At 44.4% G+C, this 16486-nt stretch overlaps 1 protein-coding gene across 7 annotated transcripts in view; it reads left to right on the top strand.

The window, feature by feature from the left end:
* The first annotated feature begins 6267 nt into the window (after positions 1 to 6267).
* Positions 6268 to 16486, top strand: part of FARP1 (FERM, ARH/RhoGEF and pleckstrin domain protein 1) — a 178667-nt gene continuing 168448 nt past the window's right edge. For 4 of the 7 annotated variants that reach the window (XM_033147857.1, XM_033147855.1, XM_033147856.1 and 1 more), the window contains exon 1: positions 6979 to 7099. The gene's annotated coding sequence lies outside the window, so the exon portion shown is untranslated. Of the gene's footprint in view, positions 6330 to 6560; positions 6843 to 6978; positions 7100 to 7625; positions 7648 to 16486 lie in introns of those variants that run through there. The other 3 variants (XM_033147852.1, XM_033147851.1, XM_033147854.1) reach the window with 3 other exon arrangements.

Raw genomic sequence — 16486 nt, 5'->3', positions numbered from 1 at the left:
AGTAGTATAGAATCTAGAAGGTGTGTCTAGATCTTGTGTCTGACCTACAAAAACTCATGCCACAATATATTTTAAGTTTAAAAAAATTCACAGTACTTGTTTTTGTCAAGGCCTGAAGAATGGACTTTTCTAGTTCATGGTTAATCATCTGGTACCATGATGAAAAAGAAATGTTTCTATTTAATTCCTGTGCTTTTGAGGAAGGAAAAGTCTTATTTCTAAGAAAAGAAAAGGTTCCACCTGTGTCTTCTGTTTTAGACTATATTTTTAAATAATTGTTCGTTTTGGGCATCTCTCCTGCATAGTCGCTTCAGGCTGCTGCCACTTGGTATATGTAATAGCTACTATTTGCCTTCATGCCAGCTCCTTCATGGAGCCATGCAGATTGCATTGTAATTTCACTAAAACTTCCAGAATTGAGCTACTTCCTATCTGTGTAAACACATGAAATACTGAGCTTTGGGTGGTTCAACCCACCTCTCATTCATTCCTCTCTGGAGTAGACAGTGCTGCTAGGCTCTTCTAATAATGGCTACAACAGTGGATTTTTTGTTTTAAAAGTATGTATTTTACACCATACAGAAATCTTTATATCCATACTGCTGCTCAAATGCTCTTGAAGATTAAGATTACCGGTAAATTATGGAGAGGAAAATGGATTGATTCTTTATGGCACAAAGTACCAGTGTGATCAGCACTGTTTGTCATCTTAAATGTTGGGGCTACACAGGAAGCAAGAATATCATAGCTATGGCTTGCTTCAGCATTATGATTTTCTTTCACTAAAAATGAATACTCAAAACGTATATGGGCAAAGGTTGCAGAAATTGCCATATTATTTGCCATATTATACTTGAACCCTGTTATTTAATATTGCACTTAAATCTCACTGCAAAAATATTGGTGCACAACAAAGCATTTTTATATTCTATGCTGTCCACTTGGAGCATAATCTGGAGTCTTGAAAATCTGTCTGCTATAGGTTCAGAAGGAAGTGTCATGGTGCTGTCCTGCTGCTTTTTGTGTGTTTTATAACTTATCATAGTTTCTTCAAAAATTCTCAAAATGGTCCTCAAGTTCCTGTACTTTCATGCAACTCCCATGTTCTGGTACATGCATTCTCTCCCTGGCTTACAACAGAAATTAATGGTGAGGCACCTTTTCCCAATTTTGACTTGTATGGAATGCTTAGTTAAACACTTTGTATTGCCCAAAACACAGCACAAATAAGCCTAACCTACTATATACAAGGATTGAATAATCTGAGGAGACCATTTCAATGAAGCATTTTCTGATCCAAATATCCATGTTCATAATGCTGTATGTTCCATATAATGGCAATCATTTCTGATTTTGAAGCTCTTTTTTTCTTCCAAAGGCTATTCTGATCAATAAAAATAGGCCATCCTAGCACATGTTTTGAAAACAGTCTGTGTGATAAATGGATGGTTAATGAGCAATACCTGAGAAATATCCAGCTGTGAAATTCCTTGTGAAATTGTACTACAGTAGTCTTAAAAACTGTTGAAATTAAAGACGTTTCCGTTGTATCTTTTCTTGCCACTAGAGGGAGGCAATTTTAGAGAGTTACACCTTAAATACCAGCATGCATATGCAATACTGTGATCAGATAGGGAAAACAGGAATTTTGTAAAGGAATAATCTTGCTTGAGAATATTTCTTCCACAGATGATTTCCACCAACATGCCTTCACCCTGTAGTATGAAGGGGGTGAAAATGGGGTACAGCTATATCAATATTTGCAGTCAGCAGGAATGGGAACTGGCTTAGTTCATTCCAGTTTTGTCAGCAAGTATACCTTGTTTCTTTACATTTAAGCACGAATAACAGGCACTGCATTTTGGGGGTAAAGTACAGAAGCCGGGCCCTGTCTTGTGGGAAAAACACATTTCCACCATCCCTGAGAATAGAAAGCCCATTTGCTACACTGCTGGGAGGAGGATGAGGATGAATGCAATATCACCTTACCAGTGCTTTTTTTCTAGAAAAAAAGGTGCCAGAACTCACTATGAACTCCTCCCTTGTTCTCTTATAATGCAGTGGTGTCCACCTGAGAGGGGCCGGAACTGAGTTGCCATGAACTCTGGCTGGAAAAAAAGTTCTGCACCTTACCATTTCGAAAGCATCTTTCTCTGGCTCTGAAAGGGGCAGAAGGGATGTGCTTCATGGGTCAAGAGGGAAAGCACTCCCACTTTTTCCAGGAGGTGGAAGCTAAAGTTTATTTCACTTATTTACTAGATTTATATACCGCCATTCATCAGAAGATCTCAGGGCGGTTCACAGAATAAAATAGAGCATGAAAACATCCAAATAAGCAAATTCTCTCTGCTAGGCAAGCAACTGATCTCTGAGGCACAACTGCTCTTCCACAGCCACTTTTATGAAACTTGGGCCTCCTGAATTCCTTAAAGCAGGGGCAAAACCAGGCTTTATCTCACTTGGGTCAAAGACCCAGTTTGGCAACCCCCTCCAAACGCATTTGCGTACACACACAATAGGCTGGGAGTCTCAATGGGGCCCCTCTGGAAGTTTCACCCAGGGCCAAAAAACCCTGGCTAGTCCCACTGTAGCTAGGGGTTTGCCTAACAGCTACCCACATTAAGAATTGCCTAGTACTTTTTTTTTGCATCAGTCCTCGTGTACAGACTGAAATCCAATGGTTTTCTTCTAGTAGCACTCATGACTATGGGCCATGGTTCCTTTCAATTACTTGGTGTGTATAGCATGTGCATTTTAACTTGCAAGAGGTGCATTCTTTAAATCGTTGATGTCGTTGCAAGCATGCTCTGGCCATGCAGCATTTGGATTCCCTTCCTAACCATCCTTGTAATGTGCATTACAGCTATTTTGATACACTTCCCCACTCTGTGTGTTTTAGTAGGGAGAACATAATGAGGGGCAGAAATAGGTTACCAGCCAACAGCAGAAATAATGAGACCATTAACCTCCCCATCCATCCTTTTCTGCTTCTTTGGAACCTCTGTAATTCAGACAGATGCTTACGGGATGATTGAGTGGACGTACACACACCCCTGGCAAATCTAGCTCATGCTCAAAGCAGTACATGACCATATCCTGCTGTTCAGCAGTCAAGCTTATGAAGAAGAACATAGATTACTAGAGGAGCAAAATATATTGTGAGGAGAGGAAGGGGGTTGCAGCCCTGTTACCTACCTCTAGATACGGTGGTTTACTAAAGCATTTTGTGGTGGGGGTGGTGACACACTAGCACAGATTGGATGAGCTGCTCTGATGTCACAGGAGAGCCTTTAGCTATCATACTCTGGACTGCGGTGGTATTAGAGGGACTGAGTAGAAAGATGGATAAATGCAGGAAACATAGAAGTTGAAAGAACTTAGGAAGAGGCATGTGTTTTAGAGGACTGCAGGGTAGAATGAGAAAACTCAAGAGCAGAACCGAAGAGAATGGGCAGAAGAGATGCTCACAATTTCTAACCATTTTTTTAAACATAAAATGTGCATTTTTAATGTGATGCAGTTTTTTTTTAATGTGTCTTAATACAGAATGCAGATAATAAATTAGGATCACAGTAGTCGGTATTATTTTATTCACATTTGTTGAGATGGTTCTCCTGTATCATCATCCATCTTTGCTGACATGCCACAGCAGTTTCTCTATCTGCATACACAGGTCTGGATTGAGTTGAATTCATTTCCCATTTAAGTCAATGGGACTAGTAAATGATAACTTAAATGTATTTCAGTTTAGATTAAGTTCGACTAACCGGCTGAGCAGCCCTGTGCTTATATACCGGGTCTGGAGGTTTGCTGATGAATCCGATACATGCTTAACTAAGAGGGGAGAAGAATGCAAAGGAATAAAATTCAAAAACAGGGTGGGTTTGGGAAAAGGCACACAACCACAGTGAACACTGCCACAGCCCACCAGCTGGGATTGCATGGCAAAGGTTAATTTATTGCAGCTAGGCGTCAGACTCCAGAAAACAAATTTGTTGGCAGTTTTCTACTAAATGACAGACTTACATGGAGGCATAGTTCATTTTCTGGATTTTGTACACGGGGAAACCATATTTTAGTCAGGAGAGATCTATGAATTTGCAGAAACTACTCAGTGATGATGCCAACACAGAAGTCTGGAGGGTATGAGACAATACCTGCAGGCAAATTTGGTGGTGGCATCATAATTGTGCAAATATCATAACAACAGCATCATCAGGTTAACCATTTATGGTCTGTATTTTGTAATACAAGATCTTTCCATTCAAAATATTGTTATAGGTTCTGATCTTCAAGGTGAAGCAGACGAGACATCAAAACACCTTTATTTAATTTTTAAAGCATCCCACTTGTCTCCTGATTAGAAATGGAGTCAGGAGCATCAGCCTCTAGCTTAGAAGAATAATGGTGTGATGGCTAATTAAATAACTACAGTAGCTCTATTCAGCAGTTTTTAAGCTTTTAATTAAAATAGAAAAAGGTGCGGGGTTAGTAGCAAAAGCAAAGCAAAACAAAAACCACCATGAAGCGTTTTTCTTTTTCTACTTACAGTGTAATCCATTTCCCCCCCTCCTTTATTTTTATTGTCTTTGTTTCATGCAAACTTCTGATCCATTTGTTTTCCCTTGGATAACAGCAGCTCTGATGGAGGAGATTGCCTCTGGGCAAATTAAGATGGCAGGTGACTGTGGTCTCCTTGGTACAGTGCTGGGAGGAGGTTTGTGATTCTTCAGCTGGAGTAGGCTTGGAACAGGTGTGGGTCACCTGCCGCATCAAGCCCAGATGCTGCAATCAGCAGGCAAAGTACAAAGGGGAAGCAGAGATGAGGTGCTGTTTTTGCTCAACTGTCCATGTTGATGGACCTTGGCTTGGCTTGGCTAGGTAGGTCTGGGGTTCAGGACACTGTGTAAGCAGGGGGTGGGGTAAAAGGAGAATGGGGAGGTGATCGGAGGTTTCCAGACCTCCTGGGACCACACCCTGCCTCTTCTTAACTTACCAATAATATTATTTGTCTTTCGCTCTGGGAGCAAAGTTGGCTCAAGGAAACATAGGGTTGTAGTCAACAAAGTGGACCAATTGAAATTAAAGATCATATTAGCTCAATGGGTCTAATCTGAGTAAAGCTTAGGTGAATACCATCACAGTCTGAATAATCATGTGAAGTTTGCTGGTGCCGCCACCTATGCTCAACCTGCATATTTGTAAATAAATTACAAAATCCAGCAGCCTCCTTCCCATAGATACCAGCTCCAAGTAACACTATCATCAGCTTGCATAGTGAAGAAAAATACAATGCCATAGGCGACATGCAGGATGTTGCAAGTACTGTAGCATCATTTTTGTGAGTCATTAGAGACGATGAAATGGAAAACACAACGACCATGTGCAAAGTACAAATCCTGGTCCACCAAGATTTTTTTTTTTAATGACAGTAAGAGGTGTTTGAATGGTCTCCCTCAGGAGGTTGTGTGCTCTCCTCCTTTGGAGGTTTTTAAGCAGAGATTGGATGGTCATCTGTCATGGATGCTTTAACTGAGAATCTTGCATTACAAGGGGTTGGACTAGATGACCGTGGAGTCCCTTCCAATTCTATGATTCTGTGCTGCACACATTCTATGTGTTGCCATCATAAGATGTAAGTAACGGAGAACTGTGGGAAAGGGACAATGGTTCAGGTCTCCAGATAGTGGTGAATCTGACTTCCCGGGAGTAGGAGTGCCAACTTCCCCATGACTGTGGGTGCCATACAGTGTGCATGGCCCTGGCACCAAAATTTGTGGGACCCTGGCCCCTTCATGAGGAATTTTGTGGGTGCTTGGGCCCCCAGGAAGTTGGGAGCTATGCCCTGGAGACAAGAATGGTTTGAAAGGAACCTGGATTTTTTTTTAATTTTTGCAAGCCAGGTACTATAGGAGCCAACTCCTAGGGGCTGACGTCCCTTCGGGCTCCCCTGCCCCCCAAAATAAAGTATTTATGGCACCCGGGTTCCCCCCCCCCAAAAAAAGTTGATGGGCGTTTCCATTCGAATAGTGTGTTTGTGTGCCATGTCATGTGATCGATTGTGTGGGGCGGGGCTTACCTGGTCGCCCCCCACCCAATATTTTATTCCAGTCGGCGGTACCCCTCACAGGTACTGAGCCTGAGCTGAGCTTCGCGTTGCCTCGTGGCTCGGCTTGAACCCGCGCCGCCGCCTCGAGACCTTCGGACGCTTGTGGCCTCCGCCACGCCGCGCCTCTTCGGGCAGCGTCCGAAACGAGAGACTTGCATGAGTTGACCCTTGGCGAGAAGGCGGGAAAAAGGCTCCCCCCGCCCCGCGTTCTGTGCGGAGGGTGAGTCTTTGCGGGGGGGACGACGACTTTGCGCGCGCGCGCTAAGCTTATTCCGCGTGAGAAGAAAGGCGGCCGGGGCGGGGGCTGCCTGTGCAGCAGGGGCAGGACTGGCGCGCAGACGCTGGAGGGGGCTCTTCGCCGCCGCGCCTTTCCTCGAGGCGGGGGCCGGAGTGGGAGTGGGAGGGGAAACAGGCGGCGGCGGCGGTGGCAGGAGCAGCAGCAGCAGCGCTTGGTTCCCGCTCCTGGGTCGGCGGGGCTCCGGTCCCCTGACCCTTTGGCTTCCCTTTCCCCGCGCGCAAAGGCGAGCGAAGCTGGAGAGCCATGGCGCCCTCGTTCCCGTCGCCCGTTCGCCGCCGCCGCTGCTGTTCCCCTTGCTTTCCTCCTCCTCCTCCCCGCCACCACACCGCCTCCCGGATCCTTTAATGGCTCGGACCCTTCGGCGGCCCCAAGCCGACTCGTCCTGCGCCACCACAGCGAGCGAGAGAGCGAGCCCCAGGAGGAGCGCCGCGCACGGTGAGGGGGGCAGGGGCGGGCGCGCGGACCTCGGAGCAAACAATGGGGGAAAGGGGTTGGTTGGAGGGGGCGGGTGCGTGGGCGCTTGCGGGGCTGAGGGGGCGGCGGCTCCCGAGTCCGGGCGCAGAGCGCGGGGGGCCGCTCCGGCGAGGCAGCGAAGGAGGAGAAGCAGCCCTTTTTATGTTCGTCCGCCGCCGGAGACGCTTCTGCGGGGGTGAGGCGCCAGCCCTGGAAATCCGCTTGGACCAGGCTGAGAGGTGTGTGTATGTTAGTGTGTGTGCTGTGCTGTGCTGTGCGGTCTCCCCCCCCCCTTCCCGCCTCCATGGCACACGCCCCCGCTCCGGTTTTGCGCGCCGCTACTTCCAGAAGTTGCCTTTTGTCTCCCTCGATCCGATTTGGAAGTTGCTGGGGCGAAGGGCTCCTCTTCTGACTTCTCTCTCTCTCCCCGCCCCCTTCTCGCTTTGCAGTATCTCTCGTGGGAGGCGCGGTGGGGCAGGCCCGCGCCCCCACCCCCAGTCCCTCCCTAATCTTCAAATGTGATCTTTCGTATTGGGGGTCTTTGAAATGTTTGTGTGTGTGTGTGTGTTTTAAATCGCCGCACCCACCCCCTTTTATATAAGAATAAGAACCATCCGGCTCGCCTTTCTCTGTTGAATGCCTTGACGGCCGGGCGGTGCATCTAGGCAGAGCTGGCTGCGCACAAAGGAAGCCGAGGGAGCGCCTGGGATGGACGGACGGGACGGACAGACGTGGGGAGGAGCAGCCAGCTTTGCTTCTCATCTGGAACCGTTTAACTCCGCGAAAGGTCGGGTCTCGACCCAGCGGGTGGGGTAGGGGACCGTGGAGCATTTATTAGGGTTGCTCAATATGGGCAGGGGAGGGGTGTGCAGCTAAGGTAGGGGGTGCCATTCAAAGGAGGCCTTGGTGACCAAGGTGTGGTATTCGCCTCAGCTGGAAGATACCTGGTGTTTTTAAGCAGGGTGGGGAATCAAATCTGAGCTACTGGGCACAATAAAGTGTGTCCCGTTCAAGTGAGAGGATGGGTTTGCAAGAGCCTGGTGATTCATTTTGAAGGAGGGGTTGTTGTTTCCCCCGCTGGTGGATTGTGCCTCAAGTTAATTAGTTGGAAGGGGTGCCATTTGGCTTTCCAGCCTCTTGACAGGTACCCAGGTGTTTTAGGTTTTGAATTGACTGAAACACACCCTTTTCTGGCTCCCGTGATCAGACCTTGCAGCTGAACAATGCACAGTGTCTTTACAAATCCAGAGTGCAACTGCTGCCTCATAAAGGTATTGCTTGTTATCTACCGTATTTGCTCAAATGCAATGTGCACTTTTTTTGGCCAAATGAATGTCGTGAAAATCAGGGAGCGCATTATTAGATTTGATGGCGCCGGCAAACCAAAACCTTTTGGTTTCAAGGTTTGAGGTGCGCATTAGATTTGTGTAAATATGGTAGTACAAGCTAAGTGAATTGTTTTTGAAAACGGAGAAGAGGGGAAAGTTATTGGAAGGGAACTGAAGAATCCACCTACCAAGAAGGGCCTCTGGACTTAAGCTCTGTGTGTGTGTGTGTGTGTGTGTGTGTGTACACACACACAACAGGTGCTGTGTGTGTGCGCACACACACACACACACACAACAGGCTGAAAACCTGGATCTAAGTTGCAGCTGATACCTCAGATCTCAACTGAGTCAACAAAGGAGAAAATGCTAAAGAATATGTGACATGCTACCCCACTCTCCATGACCCAATCATGCTAAATTAATAAGAAGTGAAGTCCCAAGATCAGGAGTTAACATGACCTATTTGGTCCCATGGAAGTGGTCCTCTTTTTTTCTTTTGCCTTGATCACATAGTTTCAGGTGCAACCAAAATAAGACATGGTATGGTCTATTTGGGCTGCTTCACAGATATGTTTACATCAGCTGCTTTCTTATCACTTAATTGCTCAACACCTGATGACTCGCAGCTGAATGTGAGAATTGACTCAGCATTGAAAAGAACAGTGCTTGAGGTGATGGGAGGCAGTACAAAATTTGTTATGATCTTTGGGGACTTTTTCACACTGTGGCCAAAGCTTGAGATGCTGGTCGTTGGGTCAAACATTCCATGAAGTCAAGAAAGCCTTTGTGGTCTCCTAAATCATGATTTGTTCTGACAGCAGTGGCAAGGGATAAAAGGCACATGCTTCCCATGCCGGAAGGTCAGGAGACACCCTGCTTCACCTCATCTTGGAGCAGGCCACCCCTGTCCTATGGTTCATTTGGAAGACTTTCCCCCTCCTAGCTAAACTACATAGTCTTAACTCTACTGGGCTTTTGATTAACTACATGCATCTCACTGCAGAAGTATAGGAAAGAGAATGAAACAAGACAACAGAATTTTGGAAGGTATTGGCTGCATTTTTTACATGCATGAACGGTGAATGCAAATACATGTGCAGCCTGTTGCTTAGTAAACGGAGAACATGCAATGGCTGGTAGTAATTAGCAGCTACATTCCATAAGGCTACATGGCATGTGGGAGACCATGCATATCGATAGCCAGCACAGAGCAGAGCTGCAGGCTTTCTCTTCCTTCAGTTGAATGGGTCGCCTGCCATGTCTAGATCACTTCTAATGCAATGAGCCATCTGTTGGGCCACAACCACCCTGAGGGTGAGATGCAGGATCAATATTAGATAGGTGCAGAAGAAGTAATTTCTTCCCAAATAAAACATGCTCCGGAGCACTGTCCCATCAGGCTTTTTTTTGGGGGGGGGGCAGTGTTCTCCATTGGAAAGGAACTGTGCACATGCACACAAGTCACAGGTGCACATTGAGTCTACTGCATTTGTTGTGGGGGGGGACTTCTGTGCCATTTGGAATAGTACTGTATTTAGTTGTGAACCTTCTAGAGAAGTGGTAGAAGCAGAGCTATCATATAAATTAACTGATCAATGCATTTATATCTCATCTTGCCTCCAGAGCCCTTATGTAGCTCTAGCTCAGATCCCTATAGGTTGCCTTCCGGCAAATGCGCATTATGCAGTTCTGGAAATCTGATAGTCCTCAACCCACTTGCTTGCTTCCAGATGACCCAGTGGCCAAGGAATCCCCTTCTTTTCAATCTTCCCACTCCTGTTTTCACACTGGCTGACTGGGTTCTGCTTTTGCAGCCTCATAGCTGACTTCATGCCAGCATGTGAACTACTTTAGAAGGAACTACCTGGGAGGTGCTAAGGAAACATCACTGTCCTTGGGTACTCTCGGTACCCTCTCCCTATGTACCTTTCTGTAAAATAAGTTCTTCCTGCAGGTGTCTCTGCCACCCAAGCTGAGTCAGGGGCTGATGAGAGAAAGGGCCTTCTTTGTGTTGGCACCCCAATTGTTGAACACTTCCTAGAGAGGCCCACCTGGTGCCTAAAACTGGACTTTCAGCACCAGGCAGAGACCTTTTTTAAATCTTCCATGCTTGTAAGACAATTTCAATCCCACTGTCTTTAACACTACTTTTACCATTTGTTGCTTACAGTTTAATTCTTTTCTTCTTTTTGTAAACTGCCCTGGGAAATTAATTGAGGAGTAGTATAAAAATACTTGTAATATATTATATCTGGATGAGACTGGAAGAGGGAATGTGTGCTTTGTTACCAAGCAACCACATTTGTGGTTCCTTCAGTCAGTCTTGCCCTTTCCAGATAATCTTATTGCTGTCATAAAGGAATTATATACAGATACAGTTTAATTTATTTCCATCTGAACTGGCCTCTGCTTGTTTTGGTTCTTGTTGACTGTCCACATAGGGGACAGGGAGAAGACTGAGATAATGATGGTTGACAAGACCTGTATGTCTAAGATGCTAAGGATTCACAACATTGACAAGGGTTTTGCCTTTGTGGTTTGGTGGTGTTTAGCAGTAGCATCTGAGGAGCACTTTGTGCAGCTGCCTTGCTTATACCTCATGTGTTGCCAGAGTGGCATCATCTCTCGTTCTTGCCTTTGCAACCATAATGCCATTCCACAGTGATGCATTCTCGTGGTGCTTAAACGGAGCTTCCCTTATGTGTTGACAGTTACCCCTGGGCACAGTGAAATTCATTTCACAGCATTGAAGTCCAAAAGGGTTGTGAAGGACCATTTCACACATTACATGTTTTGATGTATACCTAAAAATAGAAGGCCTTTAATAACATAGATAAGTCCTCAGAAATGCATGTGCACCAACATGTATGTCATACAGGCACATGTCTCAGGGTGGACTTCAACTACTGGTATATTCAGTGAGAGACCCGGATTTGCCTCTGCACCTTGTGTGACATGACCTTTGCATAACCTTGGAGGCTAGCTCTTCCCTTATGTCTCATTATGCTCCCTTGTATCAGCTTTGAACATCCCAGTTCAGGCAACAAGGAGATGCAAGAACAATGGCTTCCCCATTTTATGCCCTTCTGTTTTTCTGGAACCTTGATGACATGCAGAATCTCTTTTAAAACCACTTTTTAAAATAAAAAATATTTTTATTATAAAGCTTTTAAATTCCACACAAATTGTCAAAAAATACAATCCCAAACATCTCCCCCTTTTTCTTCCTTCCCCCCTCCCCCTACCTCCCCCCCCAGGACTAGCCCCAGCTTCCATAACTGCTTCGTTAATTAAATATTCTTTCTGCCTATTGTCCATTTAAAATTTTGTTCCATGTTGTTCCAAATCTCAATTGTTAATAAAATTTGTGTGTGAGTATTCAAATCCTGCCAGCAAATCTAAGTCTGTTTGTTGGTTTTTCAAATAGTTTGTAAATAGTTCCCAAACTTCTTTAACGTCCTGCTTGTCCTTTTCATGCAATTTGTTTGTTAATTTTGCCAGTTCTGCATAACTCATCCGTTTTTCTTGCCATTGTTCTTTTGTTGGTAATTCTTCCTCCTTCCATCTTTGTGCTAACAAAACTCTTGCCGCAGTTGTGGCATACATAAATAAGTTCTTTAATTTCTTTGGGATATCTTGTCCTAAAATTCCTAATAGGAATGCTTCTGGTCTTTTGATAAAAGTCATTTTGAACATTTTTTTTCCAATTCATTATATATCATTTCCCAATATCTTTTCACTTCTCTACATTCCCACCACATATGATAAAAAGTCCCTTCTTTTTCTTTACACTTCCAAGATATGCTTGACCCAGTTTTATACATTTTTTGCCATTTTGACTGGTGTAATATACCATCTATGCATCATTTTCATATAGCTTTCCTTCAATAAAGAACTGTGTGTAAACTTTACTTTCCACAACCTTTCCCAATCTTCATCTTTTAAAATAACTTTTGGTATTTTAATTTGGGATTGCATTTGATGGTCACTGAGAAACTTAATCATGGAAAGAGCTTTCAGCATGTGTTACATGTGCAGTATGTTCTAGTTTTTTGTTTTTTAAAAATTCCTTTTTAAAATTGAAAGCTGTACTGTAAAATATTTACGGCAAAACTGATCAAACACAAAATACTTTGGAAGAAGTTTGGTTTATTCTGGAATGTTGAAAAGTTCTAAATTTCTCTCCCCACCCACCAACAGAACAATCCACAGTAAGAAAGATTGATGTAAAAATAGAGAGTTAGAGTGATTACCTGTATTGGCTAACCCAAAAATGAGGTGAGGATCTGAAGGCACCTGCAAAAGTTTTTTATGGAGACTAGAAGCAAACTTACACAGTAGTACATTGGTTTTCAAACAGCTTAGTTCTTTAATGTTTTGGCTCCAGAACACCGCAAACCTGGGAGTGACTGTTCCGGTTTGCAAACTATTTTTGGAAGCCGAACGTCCGATGGGACTCCCGCGGCTTCTGATTGGCTGCAGGAGCTTCCTGCAGCCAATCAGAAGCTGCACTTTGGTTTTTGAACGTTTTGGAAGTCGAATGGGTTTCCGGAACGGATTCCGTTCAACTTCCAAGGTACGGCTGTATTTTCCACACTGATTGCTAGTGACTCTTTGGCCTATCAGTCACAGGTCTTTTACAGACCTACTAGGTACCTGAGTTATTCGAAACTGAAGATGCCGAGGATTGAACCTGGACTTCCTGTGTGCAAAACAGGCATTCTACAACTGAACTACAGCTTAAGGCAGAGGGATCTGTGGCAGAACACAGTGTGTACATGGGGATTTTTTTCCCCCTGACCTATTTCTTTTCCTTGTTGTCTGCCCTAGTTTGCACTGCCAGCCAGTGTACTTGACCATTTGTATGCAGTTGTCCATGTCCCTTACCAGGCAGAAACACGAATCTGATGTTCTTCCTCTTCTTTTTAAGGGTGCACATTCTCTCCAAGGTTAATTTCCATCGGGATTGGAAGTACCCATAGTGGGTTATGTGTAATTAGGACTGCAAGCTTTAATCAATTTTAATCAGTGTGATTAGTCAACTTGAGTTTCAGAGGCTGATTAAAATTTGCCCCTCAACTAACCTGTGATGTTAGACATGTGAAGGGCATGTCAATGGCTGGGGCTATGTAGATATGCCATTTTCCTTTTTCAATGAGCCAAAACTGATAGAACTCCTTGAAGGATAACTTTTCCCATAAGATTTATCGATAGCTAGCAAAGTTTTCATGGAACACTTTCTCTCCTTCTAAAAATAAGAACCAAAAGCAGTTGATAGGCATGAGGGTGAACTCTGTGCCGATATATCTTGATCTTTGATTGGTATAGATGAATCTTGAAGATGTTAAACTCGGAAGCTGTCTGGGTCTACGCATGCTACTACATCTGGGGGAATATTACGGATGCTGTCATTTTAATGTGGAATAGTATCCTTTATTTATTGCAATTTATGCTGCCTTGTCCTTAAGGAAAACGTACTCTTTCAGGAACTTCAGAGTCCTTTCTGTACATTACAAAATGTCGCTGATTGACTTAGATTTAATTGGCTGAGAAGCTTGACAGCAAATCGATTTGAGAGTCTTTAATCAGTTGGCATTCCTTGCTAGTAATAAATAGAAGTTTTAAAAATCTGGAGTTCCCCAGTCTATAAATTGAAAGCAAGACAGAGCGACTTTTCAATTTTTCTTTCCTTTTGTTAAGAAATGTTGTTGTTGTTCACTGCAAATTGTATAAGTGTAGCATGATATGTCGAAAGTAATATGCTATTAAACCATGATATCTTCTTAGGTCTTCTTTTAAGTAGATTGCTCTCCTGAGAATGAGGAAATTACTGTTTAAACACGGGGGCTAGTTGGTTGTTTTAGTGTGTGTGTTTTTTTCTTCTAGGTGCATAGGCGTTTCGTCTTGAAACATATCCAATATAAATCTTTGGATAACCTGTTGATATTGGAGTAAATCCATTTTAAGTAATGTTATGCTGTGTTTTAACTCTTCCACCAACAAATACATGGCCAGTCATAGTGTGTTTGTATCCAAAATAAAACTTTGCCACCAGACAACAGAGAACATATTTGGTTTACAGATAGTCATATTAACTCCATTCAGATGTCATGCCCAATGATGGATATCAAGGAAGTTTCGCTGTAGTGTTAGATGCCCCTGGCGTGCCGCCTCTCCGCCATCTCCCTCCCACGCTTTCTGCGCCTTGGGAGGGGGGGTGGGCGAGCAGGGGATGAGGGGCGTGGTGCTGGAGTGGCGCAGGGCTCTGCGCGCCCTTCCAGTGCTCCCGGGACGGGAGGCGAGGGCGGCCGGCTTGCAGCCAAAGCCCGGGACCGACAGCCCTCCCATGGGGGCGGGGGTGGGTTGGGGAGGGGGGCGCCCGGTATGCCGGCGGGGGCGCCCCTGGGGGGCCGCCGCCCTGGTGCGGCACACCACTAGCCGCTATGGATGAGACGGCCCTGGTTAGATGCAAAGCTTTCTTGGAGCTATGTCTGTATAGATAAAATGGAATTGGAGACCATGATTTGAAATGGATTTTCAAAGTATGTTTTGTAATATCTGTGCTTTGCATTAATTTATTAAATCTGTACGCCATAGTTACACCTCAGGAGGTTGCTGCATCAGAGAAATGGGAGTGCCAAGTAAATGTAAACAAACACTAAACAATAGTTTGCCTGATTTTTAAAACTGAAACCGTGGTTTGAGCTTCCTAAGTGTTTTAGCACAAACCATAGTGTAATGTTATGTCTCGAGTTGAGTTGAGACAACTGAAATGGCCAAGAACAGCTTGGCACATGGAGACTGCTGTTGGCAATCTACCGGCATATGAAGCTGTACTTCATAGCAGTTGCTGTTTCAAAAACGAGGAATTGCATGCTGAGAACTGCAGTTCTTGAGCTAAATATTTTCTTTCAAATGAGTTTTCTGTGGCCACCCAGTTGACAGCGCAAAATTCCAGTGGTAGTACTTGACACTTGGGATTCCCTGCTATCTTGAAGGAATATGTTATTCATTGAAAAAGCTGACTTCACATCTGTTAGAATGGGATTTGAATGTTCCTTTGTAAAGTAACTTTCTGTGGAACTGGATAGAATTAGAGCCATTCAGATCCCTTAAGAACCAATTACTGTGTGTTAAATGCACGTCTTTGTGAGTTTAAGCTTTAAACATGCACACATCTGAATATACATTTTATTTATGGATTGCAAACTTACTCCTGAGTACACTTGGGATTTCGGCCTACTGCTGTTGGCAATTGTATATATATTTTATCTTATAACTGATTTCAGTACAAAGTCCGATTACACCTCAGGTGAGAAAGTATTGCATTAATACAAGTTAGATACCAGGATGGCTTATGTTACAATATTCGCTATGCCTCTTTTTTTGGTATTGGTACGCTTTGTAGTGAGTGCATCAAGTTTCTTGTAAGAGAAAAAAAAATCCTGGTTTATGACAGAAAATAAGCCAAATGATCGTGTTGAGATTGCTTCTCTCTCTCTGTCCCTCTCCTTCTCCCTCCTCCGTTGTCCTGCTAACACAGGCATAGTAAGCCTTTTTCAGTCTGAGAGTCACATTTCATTCCGGGTCAAATATCAGTGGTGGGTAGGGCCAATGTCAAAATTGGTGGAGCTAGCTTCTGCACATACACAAACTCTTCACTGTCCATCATCCAGGCAAAAAAGGCATTAATGGAGTTCAAAATTCTAGCCAGGCAAAAGCACTCAAGGAGGGGGTGCAGAGCAGGGGCTGGAAGGGGTGTGGTCCGGAGAAGATTATAGCCTGGAGAGAGACCCAAGGACCAGATAGAGCAGGGGTAGGCAACCTAAGGCCCGTATGCCAAATGCAGCCCAATCGCCGCCTCAAATCCGGCCTGCATATAGTCCGGGAATCAGTGTGTTTTTACATGAGTAGAATGTGTGCTTTTATTTAAAATGCATCTCTGGGTTATTTGTGGGGCATAGGAATTCGTTCATCCCCCCCCCCCCAAATATAGTCTGGCCCACCACATGGTCTGAGGGACGGTGGACTGGCCCACGGCTGAAAAAGGTTGCTGACCCATGAGATATAGAGACCAAAGACCACATTATGTTCCTGGCCTTGAGGTTCCCCAACCCTGTTAGGTTATCCTAACTGTTATGGAGCAGAGGTCCGCCCAGTTGTTGATTTTCCACTGGGTTTAATTTTCTGCATGTTTTACAACATGCCTAGTGGGTGTAACTCAATATTTGGGGTTGGAAAGAAAAAAACTAAAGTGTATAAGAAAAGAATCTGTAGAGGGCAATTATATTATTATTA

This window comes from Lacerta agilis, chromosome 4 (genome assembly GCF_009819535.1).
Source record: "Lacerta agilis isolate rLacAgi1 chromosome 4, rLacAgi1.pri, whole genome shotgun sequence".
In the NCBI taxonomy this organism is placed as follows: domain Eukaryota; kingdom Metazoa; phylum Chordata; class Lepidosauria; order Squamata; family Lacertidae; genus Lacerta; species Lacerta agilis.
Note: the sequence above shows the minus strand (reverse complement) of the source record. Positions and strands in the feature narration are given on the sequence as shown.